The sequence below is a fragment of the Pogoniulus pusillus genome, chromosome 22 (assembly GCF_015220805.1).
Source record: "Pogoniulus pusillus isolate bPogPus1 chromosome 22, bPogPus1.pri, whole genome shotgun sequence".
NCBI classification, from domain to species: Eukaryota; Metazoa; Chordata; class Aves; order Piciformes; family Lybiidae; genus Pogoniulus; species Pogoniulus pusillus.
The window spans coordinates 14,086,610-14,096,443 of NC_087285.1; positions in this window are offsets into that span (position 1 = coordinate 14,086,610).

Consider the following 9,834-nt stretch of genomic DNA (forward strand, 5'->3'; position numbering starts at 1 on the left):
CATGGTGAAAGCCTGTGGGTGCTTGAAATAGCTGGAAAAAATGGGTTTACTGAGAACAGTTTTGATGTCTGGTAATGATAATTTGGGGGGATGTAAAAAGTGAGGAAGGTGAAGACTCCAGAGTTTAGTCTTAGACTTTTAACCCACAAACATTTGCAGCATGCAGAGTCTTATTTCAAATGCTTTTAACTTTTTGTTTGTATTGTTTAGGAGATTCAAGTGTCTGCATCTTTGCCCTTCACAGGAAGTTGTTCTGAAGAGATGATGGAAATTTGCATTTCCTTTCCTGGAAATCATGGAGACAAAAGGCTTTAAGTTTATTTTCAGAGGTGGGCAGCTGTTCTTCTCAGAGTCACGTCTTACAGAGCCCCTTAAGGATATTTTTTTGTTCATGCTTTTAAGCATGAGGCTGCTTAGGTACAGTGAAAGTAAGTTTTGTTACCACAGAACTATAAAATGTTAAAAAAGAAAGACCCAGGCCTTGTCCTTCTATAGTCTGGGTGTTATCTTTTTTCCTGGTAGGGTCCAGTTGTGTCTTAGGCGATGGAGACCAGGGTGCGTCCTGTGTCCGGTTGCCGGCAGGCGATGACCGCTCAGAACTGCAAGTGGTTAACGAGCCCCCAGCCGGAGCGCTGGCGGTGAGGAGCCGCCGGGCTCCTTAAATACCCTCTGCGCGCCTCCGCTGCCACGTGACGGGGAGGCCCCGCCGGGGCCGCACCCCATTGGCCGCCGGGCTGGCGGCGGGCGATTGGCTGGCGAGGCCTCTCTTCCCCCGCGCCCCCGCCCGCCCCTCCCACGTGAGGGGGGCGAGTCACGCGATTTCCGGGAACCCGTCAGGAAGGGACATAAACAAAACAAACCCCGAGCCGCATGGAGGGTCCGCGCCGGAGCGCGCCGGGCGGCGCCCCCTGCTGAGCTCCGGCCCTCGGTGAGTGCGGGCTGCGCGGGGCGGCGGCGGCAGCTGCGCCCCGGGGAGGCGGGAGGGCGGCACGGGGGGCTGCGGGGCGCCTCGGGGCCGCCCGCTGCCCGGTTAGAGGGGCGGTGGCAGGCGGAATGCGTCCTGGTGGGGAGAAAGGGTTGTTACCCTGTGCGCGCTGGGCAGGAGGCTGTGGGCCGCGGTGAGGGGTGTGTCTGTCAAGCTCCTAGGCGCCCAGGAGAAGGGGATGAGAATGGGAGTGCTGCCCAGGGGGCAGGAGCGGAGCGCTGGGGACCCTCCACCCCCTCCGCTCCCTTCACTAGCCGGGGGGGTGTGGCTGCCGGTGCTGCGGGAGAGCAGCTGTGCGCGGGGGGAGTCCGGCTTCCAGAGCTGAGGTTTCGGGCCCAATGGCTGGAGGGGCAGCACCGATGTGGCTTCAGAGCGCGGTGAGAGGGGCTGCGGAGGGAACGAAGCATGAGGCTTAGCCACGAGTTGTCCGCGTCCCCTCTAACCTCCGTCTGCCGGGAGCGGCCCGTGCCTTTACAAGGAAGGCAAATCTCGCAGCGAGTGCTAGGGAAACGCCGTCCTGTCGGAGGAGACCGGTCGTGCTGGTTGTGCGGGTGGAGGGGTTGCTTGGCTGCCCGGGACCGCGGCGCCGGTGCGGGAGACGCTGCCGCGCTGGGGATCGAGTGCAGAAGGGCTCGACAGTTCTGCGCTCTGTTGCTTTTCAGGCTCGTAGTCGTTTCTTCTGCTTTCGACCTGTTTGAATGTTCGTGACGGCCAGGGTGTGTGGGTTTCTCTGCCTAGAAGTTGCTGGTGTCCAGTGGGGCGGCTCCACTCCGTAGGGACGGCTGCGGGACGCGGGGAGACGAAAAGGGGTTCTCGGGCTGGTGGGAGGTCTGCGAGTGGCGGGGCAGGGCAGCAGGAGGAACTGTCCCCGCTCTGGCACGGCGTTTTATGTAACTGACTGGGGCGGGGGGGTATGAAGGTTCAACGGTGAGCGGCAGTCCTGGCTGCCTGGGAAGGGGCTGCCTCCCGGACAGTGATGGGGTGCGCTCGAGGAGAGGCCGCCTCGGCCGTCCCGAACCTTCGTGGGGGCCTCAGGGCGGGGGCTACCTTCCACGGGGCACGGGAGCCGTCCCCGCCCTTCTGAGCACGCCGAGCCCGGGGAAGGCCGGCGCGGGCTCCCGGTGCCTCACGGGCGGGCAGGCGCGGCTCGGCTGGGCTCGGGGCGGCCCGGAGGGGCCCGGGGCCGCGGCTGGTCCCCTTCAGAACGGCGGAAGGGGGTTTGTTTACATGTCGCCTCACCCTAGCTTGAAAGGGCCGCTGGGCGGGTGAGCGGCGTGCGCGGCGGCCAATGGGAGCGCGTGTGGCTGGGGAGCCAGCCAGTCAGCTGGCGAGGAGGGTGGGGCGGGGTGGTGGCGGCTGGGCTAGGCTGCGCTCCGCGCTGGCTGGTGGGGCGGCCATGTTGGCTGGGAGGTGTGTTAGTGGGTCAGGGGCGGGGGTGCGGGAGCTCAGCCTGAGCGAGAGGTGCTCTGCTGAGAGCCGCTGTGCCGCTGCCCGCGGGAGGAAAGCGGCGGGAGCGGTGCCCCTGTTTGTGGAGGTGCCCGCTGTCGCATCCCTCCTGAGCGCTTTGCTTCAGGACGTCTGTCGCTTCTGGGGCTCGGGCCACGGGGGTCTGCAGGCGCGGCCGAAAGCGGGGCACAGCCTGGGGTGGAATAAGTGGTGCCCAACACAGCGGCGGTCCCGTTGCCCACCTTGGAGGGGAGGACGTTCCTGCCTCTTGCCGTGAGCCATTTCCCACAGACGTTACTTATAAAATACGGATAACTTTCCCGGGCCGCCCCGGGAGCTGCCTCTGGGTGTGTCCCCGGCTTTTGGCACCTCTCACATAGGTCTTTGACAGCTCCTCGGATCTGAATTAGTTTCCTGGTTCACCTGGGCCTTGAGACGTGGGCAGCTTGCCCAAAGGTCATCATGTCACCAGTGACCAAAGCCTGGGCTTTATTTCCCTTTGGCCCTGAAAGTCCACGGCGCGGACGTTAATTTTATGTAATGCTGCCCGTAGTATTCCTGCCGTGCCCTAATCTCATCCCTGTGAGCCGACCGTGCTTTAGTGCAGCTGTGCGGCATGGTGAGGCCAGCCCACGGTGTTTCTCCCTACTATTTCATGTAACCGATCAGATATCAAAGATAATTTAATGACCAGAATCCAGCTTTTTCGGGTTCTCTATGCAACAGGCTGAACAGTTCCAATCACTCAGCTGTGCCAGCTGAAATGTTAAGTTTAAAGTAAGCACAGTCTATGTTGTTGCCACCTGAGGATAGTTTGTTGAAATTCTGCAACACACAATCAGGTTCTGATAATCTTTCAGGTACTTAAAACTGTTTTCAAAGTGATGATAGAAAAAGTTGCCAAACCAATTGCTTCTGAGCATCCTTATGGCGGAGGGGTTATTGTTATCATTATACATGTATTTTCACGGTAAGAATTAGAGGGGCAGACAGAGGTGCTTTAGAATCTTAGTCGAATTTTGTTCTTGGAAACTTAAATGAGAAATCATAATTTCTATGGTGATTATTTTAGCAGGAAAGTTTTCTTGTAGAAATACCGGTGCTCAGCGATCATGCTTTACAGAGGCATGAATAGTAACTGGGAGACCTCATGCAGTGCTTTGTAGCCAGTAGTTCACCTGAGCAAAGAAACAATTGTTCTGTTTGTTGGGAGTATTAACTGTTGAGGGAAATCAGCAGAGTCATCAAGCCATTGAACAGCCCTGCCATGGCTTTAGTTTTTTTTTTTTAATAATGGGAGTGGCAAAAGAGCTTTTTGAGGGACAAAGGTTTTGAAGTCCCTTTAGCTCTAACAGAAATAAAATAGGAATAAACAGAAGCTTCAGTCCGACTAACAGACTGATACTATGGTGCAAATAAGGGAACGCACTGACTTGGATTCCTGGGGCTTGCATGTCTACGCTGTGTGGTTTTGAAGCCTAATTGAAAGATGTTTTAAAAGTTTGATGAGATTACTTGGCTCTTCCTAAGAACTGCTTGAAAGTTAGCGTTAGCTTGAAAGTCAAGACAAAAGTTTTCTTGTAGTCGTAGATTTAAGGTTTAAACCTTGCTGTGATGTTTTCCCTGCTATATATACACATATTTAAAGTCCTTTGCATTTATGCTGGTTTTTTTGTGGACTACTTTGGTGCATTTTTATGATTTCTAGCTGGCTTTGTTTCAACAAGCATAAGAAGACTTATTTTTACAATACGACAACTAGACCAGACCATACCATTCCCTTTACCATAAGAGGACTTCTTCCTAGAAACTATAGAATTAAATGTGTTTTCTTTTTCACCCTGAAAAACTACAGTGCCAACAAAAAAAATACAAAGAAGAATCATATAGGTCTGTGCAATACTGCTGGAGATTGTAAGCTGAACTGTCTAAGACTGCTTTTGTTTTCTGCCTTTGCTTTGGCCATGCTTTGCTTCAGGTGAAGCCTCTGGCTCAAAGAAAAATTGAAGGTTGGTCTTAAAGTACAAGCAACTCTCCTGTCTCTACAGTGGTATTTTAATAAAAGTTTGTGCAATTCATATATTAACTACAAAAAGTTTTGATAATTGAGTGTGTTAATACAGTTCTAACAAGTTTAACATGCTGTACGTCCCACTCTTGGCACTAAATTAACAATAAAATCTCAGGTGTTGTCCCAGAATGTACAGAAAAGGTACCACTTTTAATAGGAATATATTATTCTGGGCATAGTTGTTTTAAAATACATAGATGCAAATACGCTGTTGGTTTAAAAAGAAAACAACAAACAAACATACCAAAACAACAACAAAAGAACCCACAGGGTTTTTATCTTCTGCCTCTTGCATGATAATCAGTTATTGCCATCTGCCTGTTTGGTTGTGCTTGCTGGGAGTACCTCTCCAAAGCTGGGTAGCCGCCTTTGATGTAGAGGCATGAATTCGAACAATCAGTATAGCGCTGTCTGTTTGGTAGTTCATCAGCTTTTACCCGGGATGTATCTGTGATTGGAGACTAGAGCTTCAGTTTAGTGGTGTCACTTCCAGATCTTGAAGTCAGTCTGCTGTAGACAAGTCGGATTAGAAAAATAATACTGATGGGGGAAGGTAAGGTCAGCAGGAAAAAAGGAACAAAGTCAGTGAAGTAGCAGTTTCCCTCTCCTGAGGGGAAGAGATTTAAAAGAAGTGAAACAGTCTTCGTACCTTCAGTTCTCTTAAATTGCTGTGCTCCGTCAAACTTAGAATTGCCGATGATGTTTGCTCTCCAGGATAGAGAAAGCAAAAGGCATGATGCCTTAGATATGCTGGCGTTCTGATACAAGAAGGTGACTGAGAGGGTAGAGGGATTTGGCTTCTTTGGATGATAAATGAATAAGGCTAGGTGAAGGCAGAGGAAGGCTTCTCATAAAAATGTCTTTGCTGACCTACTAAAAAAAAATCCCAACACATAAAAACCCTAAACAGACAAAACTAAAAACAAAACTAAAACCCCCAACCAAACAAAACCATAAAAGAAAACTCAGGTGACTTTGTGGTTGGGGAGAAAAGTTAACAAAAAACCCGAAATGTCTGGCTAATAATTGAAGAATCGTGTAGAAAGAAAGTGGGGGAGAAGAACATTACACTCAGCAACAAAACTAAGAAAAAGATGTTCTACGCTTGAAGCCTGCGCTCAGTAGAGTGTGTTCTGTAACAGGAAACAAATTGGCACAAACCGTGGAAGGAAAAAAAGTTTCAAGAGAAGCATAGAACTTCTTGCATCTTCATAAAATGTTCAAATACAGCAGATGCTGCACAGTGCGTACTGCTTTTTCTAAAACACGAGGCATAGTGCATAGTTTTTGTGCATTGTCCTAAATTCAAAGTTAGGTCTTTTGAATGTTTTCACCTAAAAAACGTAGCTTCAGTATTGACCAGCTCTCATGACGTGCTATTTTTCTCTCTGCATCAAACCTGTAACTTCAGCAAGCTGCTGTGTGATGCAGTCACCATCATGAAAAGTGTAATTGTTCATGTAATATATTTATAACAGGCATTTAGCTGCTGTGATAATAAGCAGTGTGCAATCAACAGCATGGTGTAGCAACGCTCTGTGTGCCTTTCACGTTGTACAAAAAGCACATCTGAATTGAGACAGAAATAGCGACTTCATTTAAAGCTGCAGTACAAGTGATTCATACAGGTGACCGAAGAAGACTTTCAGAGTTGTCAGGCTCAAAGTCTGCAGTTGCGGTTTGTCTCTTACAGGGGCTTCTTTGGCAGTAACATGTTGTTGCAGAAAGGTCGTTCGCCAGTCTAGACATGTGGCATGTGCATGGAAATGGCCACGTCTTCTTAATGCTGCGTGTTCTGAGTTTAGGTCCTGCTGACTGCTAGTTTAAATGTTCTTCTGCATCTGTAATGTCATGTAATGAGCTTACCATTAGATTCTTTGAAGTTCAGTCTTTCCAACTGTCTTGGGACCACTGTTATTCTAAATGCATGTTTCTAAACATTAAATATAAATGCAGAGGATTTTTATTAGGATTTGTCATTCAATTAATGAATTATTAATTCTATATAGAACAGTTGTGGTTACTTCTTGATGACCGATGGGGATTTTAACCAGTGTATATATGCCTGCTTCCATCAGTACCCCAATATTCTTAATTGTTAGATGGGCAGCATAGTAGTTCCTAAGTCTTGTCCTTGCTCTTGCCCAACTGAATGAGTTAGCTTTCTGCCAGAAACAGAGGCACAGCTCCATGCTGATGTGACTCAAGAATCTGCAGACACAAAACGGACTCAGGCACTGGCTCCTTAATCACCTTAATCTGATTTAACCGCAGGCTGCTGCCAAAAGGAGCGGCAGCACCCTGCCCACTGCCGCGGGCTGTCTATTCCACCTGCAGTTCCCATGCTGTGAAACATCTACAGGATTTCACCTCTGATCTCTGCATTTGGGAAGGGCTGATGTAAGGCATTAATGAAGATGGTCGTGAAGTAGAAGATCCTGCTATATTTATCTTCAGTTATTCTTGCACTGCTATTCTTGGGCTGTGCCACAGATATTTCAGTTCATTCAAATCTGTGTTCATTATAGAGAACGTAACAACTGCCATTCTGTTCTGACTTGATCTGGGGCCAAGAGTGCCAAAACAAATAAATTTGGTAAAAACAGGACTTCAGCTGCAGTCTACATAGTTCCTTCACAGTGAGATTTTATGTTTCTGCGTACTTACGTGTCATTGACTTCTACTATACATCTTTATTTACTAGTTGATGAAGAAGTGCTGGTAGTTAAGTGTGAACACTGACAGTCTTTCAGGAAAAATATTGATGATTTGGGGAAATGTAGAAAGCAGTTAGAAGTATGTCTGTTTTGTTGGGAGCGTGAAGCATGCCAACATTATGCAACTCCCTGAGGCAGTGTCTGTCTTTTCATGGCCTCACCATGTTTCTCTCTTCCAAGAAAAATCTTATGTTGTAGAATACTTGAAAGAGATCCTAATGGTCCTAAATCACATTTAAATATTAATGAACTATAAAGAGAATTGGTCGAACAATGAGATTAGTTGATACGATGTTTTGACCCGAGGACATACTCCGCCATTCCTGAATGGTGCTATGAGTTTGTAGCTGAAAGATCACCCCAACTAGAAGTATTTTGAGCATTTAATGTCTGTTTTGAGGAATTCTAAATGATACATAATCTTACTGGTCCTGACACTTGCAAGTATCTGTCAGTTGTAACTGAAATCAGTGCCAGTACAAATGAAGTTTCCAACCCCCTTTCCTAGTTGTATATGAAACATAGTGGAATAGTTTCAGGTACGTGTTCTAGCAAAGACAGAGGGTAACCAGTAAAGAAGCACTTCCCTTTTCTGTCGTGCAGTAACAGAACTGTGACAGTCTCCCATGTGAATGCAGATGGTGGTGATGGTGTTCTGGTGTTGACATCAAAGTGTTAATCTGATGTTCTGGTGAAAAAGGCATCAAGGTCTGCCACTCTGTATGGAGAGAATGTAACTTACTACTTAAGTATAGTTTGGTATTGAAGATGATACCCTCTGTCCTCTTTCTTTTAACATAGTATTGTTTATTTGTTTTAAAGAACAAATCTTTTCTCCTAGATTGGGCCAGGCAGGGAAGTGCATTAACTGTTAGGTCACTTTTAACAGCATAGTAAGGATTAGTTCTGCAGTGTGGCCTTTGCTGGCTGAAAGGAGATGGGGGGGGGGTGTCCAGGCATGTTGCCCTGGGACACAAACTTAAGTTTAAATGTCACTTTAAGATAAATGAGTTCTCTGGACATTTTAGAACAGAAAGGAAATTTTCTCAGAAGGAAGTGGCTCTTACTTGATGCAGGGCCCAACAAGGAATGACTTGCTGTGGCAGCGGTGTTGTGGTTTTACTGCCAACTTGCACGTAACGGGACTGTAATTGTTGTTCTTGATCTGCTAGGTGCTACTGAAAAGCAAAGTTTTGATAAATAAGTACTTTGTGGCATAGTGTCTGATTTCACCACAGTCTGATATTACATATGCTGAACATAACAAAATTGCTGAGGTACTCTCTGAAAGTAGGAATAATCACGGGGATGCTGTCATGTGCTGGTGGGTGGAGGGTTCTGAGTGTAGCTGTGCTGTGGGAGAACACTTTTCTTTACTATTTGTTTTCAAAACTAGAGAATAATCATAGCCTTAGCAGACTGCACTGGAGTTTGACTTGGGAGCAGTTCCGAGTTAAGAATTCTGCTTAAGGAAACAAACATATTTTAGCTCATAATGCTGAAACACTGCACAAATATAATGATTCAGAGTTTTTATTATGCTCCTCTAAAGCTGCCTTTTTTTTATTGAAGGGAATTTTACCTAAGGGTTGGGATCTTACAGGCAAACAAGGCAGTATGAAAGCAGCATCCTTGGAGACAATGTACTTAGAGAAGATACAAAGGTTTGACACTATGGACTATTGGATTTTTACTGTTGTTTTCCAATAGAAGGTGGTTTTGGTTGTTGTTTTTTTAACTTCCTGTTATTTTATAAGTTTTTTAAAGTACTTTTAGTGTAGACATAGTTACTGAAGTCTAAGGTGCTTGCTTTTATGCAGGTCAAATTTTCCTTATGTCTTGTGGGATATGAGGCTCAGAAATGTCTTTAGATGTACATTTGAGGTAACAGTGGCTCTGTAGAAACTGGTAAAAGTACTAACAGGTGAATTGGACCAATTTCTACATGTGCCTTGCTTGAAATTAATGGAAAAGACAATTTGGTAGACAACTCTGAATGTATAATTTGTTCTGTTGGGAAAGACTGTCTTCCCCTCCTCTGCTGCTGGGTGGTGAGCATTGCTTGCTGTAATCCCTTTGCCGCTAGATGTTGCTGTATGAGTGATTGATATCTGGTGTTGGAAGGATTATTCTCTTAAGAAAAGCTGAAGATAATGCTGAAACAGTATTACTGCCTAGTCTGAAATTGGTATTTGAGACCTTTGCCTGAGACATTTTTAGAAAGTATTTGCTCTATTATATTAGTCATAAAGACTGTTTCTCTCCTAAACACCCAGCAGTTTGCCAGTCATTATTTCCAGTTAGGGAGGCTTTTTTTTTCATAGGTCTATAGAGCTCGAGGTCTCAGTACTGAGGGAAAAAAGGTAGCAAAATGTAACTCAGCCAAAAAGGTTTTTGCTAAAACTTTGTTCTGTAGCATCTGTGGCTTTTCACTCAATGAAAGACGTCCAGAGAAGAAAGTTGTTACATGTTCCAGCACGAAAAATAATCACTTTTTAGGGGAAATTCTTGTGCTTACTTAGCTTTCCCTGGTTTTTAAGCACCACCTTTTTGATGAAGGATTGCTTACCTCCTTGGGGGATTGCTGTGTTTCTTCTACACAGAAATCTACAAAT